The sequence below is a fragment of the Tupaia chinensis genome, unplaced genomic scaffold (genome assembly GCF_000334495.1).
Source record: "Tupaia chinensis unplaced genomic scaffold, TupChi_1.0 Scaffold000416_1, whole genome shotgun sequence".
Taxonomy (NCBI): Eukaryota; Metazoa; Chordata; class Mammalia; order Scandentia; family Tupaiidae; genus Tupaia; species Tupaia belangeri.
The window spans coordinates 539,811-544,782 of NW_006159921.1; positions in this window are offsets into that span (position 1 = coordinate 539,811).

Sequence of the window (4,972 nt, forward strand, 5' to 3'; positions counted from 1 at the left end):
GGGGAACCGGGGTCGACTACGTGGGAGTCCAGCGACATAGCCATTACGCTAACTGCTGGTTCCCAGTAAGTTTATTATTTTGTCTGATAACAATAAATTTAAAAACTTTTAAAATTATTTAAATGTTTTGGCATTTTTATTTGTTTTTACTTAATAAAATAATTTTTAAAATGGGGTAGGAGAATGTCCTGAATAAACAAAAATAATTAAGACTTTAATTTAATGGGCCCAGCAGTTAGCGTAATGGCTATGACACCGGGCACGTGTGCGTGCGTGCCCAAGATTCCAAGGGGAGAATGGAGGAGAAGGGGTTGTGATGTGGCCATCCCCCTGGGGGGTGATTTCTCGCTTTCTGTCTCTCTGTCTCTCTCTATCTGGCGAGCGCACGTGTCCTACAGCAAAAACCTCTCAAAAAAAAAAAGACTTTAATTTTAATTTTTAAAGCAATTCAATTCAGTGATAACCTTATTTTTTACCATATGACATTTAATAGATGTTTTATTTTAGATGGAATTAAAGAATTATTTAATTTAATTTTATTTATTCATTCATTTATTTTAGTTTGACCAGAGACACAGAGAGCAAGAGAGGGAAAGTGAGAAAGCAAGCCACCAGGTCTGGAACTTGAACCATGGTCAGCCATGTGGAAGTGTTCAATGCCTTAACCACCACGCCACCTACTGGTTTCCAGAATTGTTTTTTTAACAGAAACTATTCTTACTGTATAATTTGATCTTCTAAATTAGATGGTCAATTTAAGGTCTGAATTTTCATCTGGCGAGTTGATGGAACAAATTAAAGTAATTCAGGTTAATCGAAAAAGTAATGTTTTTCAGCTAATTCACAAAATTAACAATAATTCTTATTCACAATAATTACATGAAATAAGTCTATAGTGAATTCAACCTTATTCTTAGAGAAAAAAATATCTAAATTGGGGCAAGCAAATGGCATGGTGATTAAGGTATTGGACTCCCACATGGCTGACTGGTTTTGAGCACCAGACCTGGTGGCTTGCTTTCTCACTCTCCATCTCTACCTCTCCCTAATCAAATCGAAGAACAATAATAAGTAAATAAAATTAAATAATTATCTTAAAAACTTAAGTCTTTTTTAAAAAAAAGATGTAAATTTGGGACCAGCAATGGCATAATGGTTATATCACTGGGCTCCCACATGGTCAATAGTTTGAGTCCCAGACCTGGTGGCTTAAAACTCATGCCAGGCACATGTGCGTGTGTGCCCAAAGTCCCAAGAGGAGAATGGAGGAGAAGGGATTGTGGCATGGTCATTCCCTCTGGGGGATGATTTTTCACTTTCTGTCTCTCTGTCTCTGTCTTTACAGCGACCACATGCACCCTATAGCAAAAATCTCTCTTAGAAAAAAGATGTAAAATTAACTCAGAATTCATTTAAAAACTTCATTGATTATACAAAATAAACTTGTTTATTTTATCTATCTATATTTATCTATAATAAACTGAAGTTTATTTTTTAAAAAAATTTTAAATTATTTAATTTTATTTATTCATTCATTTACTTTAATTTTACCAGCAAGAGACACACAAGCAGAGAGAGAGAGAGGGAAAGTGAGAAGGCAAGCCACCAGGTCTAGGACTTGAACCATGGCAGGCCATGTGGGAGTGTCCAGCACCTTAACCACCATGCCACCTGCTGGTCCCTGAAGTTTATTTTTATCTATCTGTATTTATCTATATAGATTTCAAGATTATCTTCTCAGCATGAATAAAAATGTATTACAATGTTTCCTTATAACTATTCATTCACATATATAAAAAGTTGGGGAAGACACTGAGAGATAGGAATTCTTGGGCATAGCTGAGCCAGGAGAGGCTAGGTGCTTCCAGAGACTCAACAGGCAAGCTGGGCATGATTTCCACAGAACACCAGAGTCCTCCTGGGCCAGACCCTGACCTACCCAAGTAACAGATAGGTAGAGTCAGAGGCCTCATGTCCAGATAGAACTTCCTTAAAAACAAACAAAACCAAGAATTTCTGGGGCTGTTCATTGATCACTCCAGTCCCTCTCAAGACATTCCTGGCATGCCAGGCTGAACACTACCATCTTTGTTCATTCTCTCTATCAGGTAAAGCAGGAACAATGAGTTGGATAGTTGTAAATAATAGATATATTTATCCCACTATTGATTTTTTCAATAACTGTGACCTCCTGCACTGCGAATGCTCTGTGATATGAGATTCTCAGTTTAATAAAACTGTCATTAAATTGGAAATGTAAAACAGTGCAGCTGCTATGGAAAACAGTATGGGAGTTCCTCAAAAAATTAGGCATGGGGACCAACAGGTGGCATGGTGGTCAAGGCACTGGGCTTCCACATGGCCGACCATGCAACCTGACGACCCCCAAAAGAGGAAATTCTGATACATATTATGATATGGATGAACCTTGAAGATACGATGCTAAGTGAATTAAGCCAGACGTAAAAGGACAAATATACATGGCCAGAAGATGGTGTGGAGGTTAAGGCAGCTGGATCCTACATGACTAACTCTGGTTTGGGTTCCAGATCCGGAGGCTTGAAAATCATGCCTAGCACGTATGTGTGTATGCCCAAAATCCTGAGAGGAGAATAGAGGAGAAAGGATTGCAGTGTGGCCATCCTCTCTGAGGGGTGATTTCTCACTTTCTCTCACTCTCTCTCTCTCCTCTGTCTCTATCTCTCTAGTTAGCACACACTCTCTATAGCAAAAACAAAGCAAAACAAAAAGGACAAATACTACATGATTCCACTTATATTAGTTAACTAGCACCGTCAAGCTCATAATACAAAAAGTAGAGTGGTGGTTGCCAAGGGATGGAGAAAGGCAGAGGAGAGAATGGGGAGTTATTGTTTAATGAGCATGGAGTTTCCTCACACGCAGCTGTCTTTCTGACTGTGCCAGCCATGTGTGTGCCCATGATCTGAGGCCAGCTGAAACTGGGGGTAAATCACAGCATTGAGACTGAATTGGGGGTGCTGTTTCTCTCTCTTGCTCTCAGTCTACAGGAAATAAATAAACTGAAATATAGATAGTTTATTTGCCAAAGTCAATTTTTTTTTTTTTGGAGAGGTTTTTGCTATAGGGCGTGTGTGCTTGCCAGGAAGACAGAGAGAGTCAGAGAGACAGAAAGTGAGAAATCACCCTACCCAGGGGGGATGGCCATGCTGCAATCCCTTCTCCTCCATTCTCCTCTCGGGATCTTGGGCATGCACGCACACACGCCTGGCGTGAGTTTAAGCCACCAGGTCCGGGACTCGAATTGCGGTCGACTACATGGGAGTTCAGTGACATAGCCATTACGCCAAATGCTGGCCCCAAAGTCAATGATTTTTGAATCCTGACATTTCTTTTACTTCTCACAAATATCCAAATAAGTTTTTAACATAAGGCTTTATTTTAAAGTAATAATTGTAGAATAATATTTTTCTAGATAAAATTATTCTACAATAGTAGATTTATAAACATTTTTAAAAATATTTCTTTATTTAGTTAGTTCCATTTGTTATTATTATTTTTTAATTTGATCAGAGAGAGACAGAGAGAGAGAGAAAGGGAAAGTGAGAAAGCAAGCTGCCAGGTCCGGGACCCGAACCATGGTTGACCATTTGAGAATCCAGCGCCTTTAACCACCATGCCACCTGCTGATCCCCTAGATTTATAAACATTAAAAGCAATAAGAAAGTTTCAAATGATGAAACTCTGAAGTGACAGCACAAAAGGAAAACATAGGTTATTTTTCCAGAAATCCAATTATTTTATAAAACAAAGAATTGTTTTAAAACATTTCATTTTCTCCATACAATAATCACAGGATATCAAGCAAGTCTACAAAATCAGAGCTAAATTAAAGTGAAGATGAAACGGAAAATATGCAATTTAAAATGTTTTGTATCTAAAATGAGAGAATTGATATGTGTGAAATAAAAACAATAACAGCTTTCCATTCTAGGAGTTTATACATATATATATATATATATATATATGCACAAATCTTCTAATGAGTTTTGTGAAAAAAATTTTTGCAAAAAATTATTCTAAGCAAAACAAGTTTAAGTGAGTTAAGGCTTCCGGAATTCAACATTAAAGGATTTTGCCTTCCTGTTTTAGAACTTCTGGCTTGAAAATTCCTCTGTAGGAACCAGCAGATGGCATAATGGTTACATCACTGGACTCCCACATAGTCAACCACAGTTTGAGCCCTGGATCCAGTGGCTTAAAACAACAAGCTGGGCACATGTGTGTGCGTGCCCAAGGTCCCACAAGGAGAATGGAAGAGAAAGGATTGTGGCCTGGCCATTCCCCCGGTGGGGATGTGTGTGTGTGTGTGTGTGTGTGTGTGTGTGTGTATGTGTGATTTCTCACTTTCTGTCTCTCTGTCTCTCTCTGCCTCTCTGGCAAGTGCACACACCCTATAGCAAAACTCTTTTTCTTAAGAATTATTTTATTTAACTGTATTTATTCGTTTATTTTAATTTGGCTAGAAAGAGACAGAGTGAGAGAGAGAATAGAAAGAGAGAAAGCAAGCTACCATGTCTGGGACTCAAACCACAGTCGGCTACGTGTGAGTCCAGTGCCTTTAACCACCATACCACCTGCTGGCCCCTTAAAAGTCTTAAAAAAAAAAAAAAAGAAAAAGAAAAAGAAAATTTCTCTGTAAAACATGGGGCTGCATCCTTGGTGCAACAGTAATGCATGCTCAAGAGAAGCCAGATCTCACATGATGACTAGGGTTCAAATCTCAGGTCCAGTCATCCTGAAACATGCCAGGCAAGTGTGTGAGTGCCCATGATTGAAGGACTGGAGAAATGGAGGAAGGAGGTTGACGTATGACCAGATTCTGTGGAAGGTGCTCCAAGTCATTTTAAAGCCATCAAAAGTTCAGTTAAGCTTTTGGCCGGAACCGCCATCTTCCAGTAATTAACCAAAATGACGAACACAAAGGGAAAGA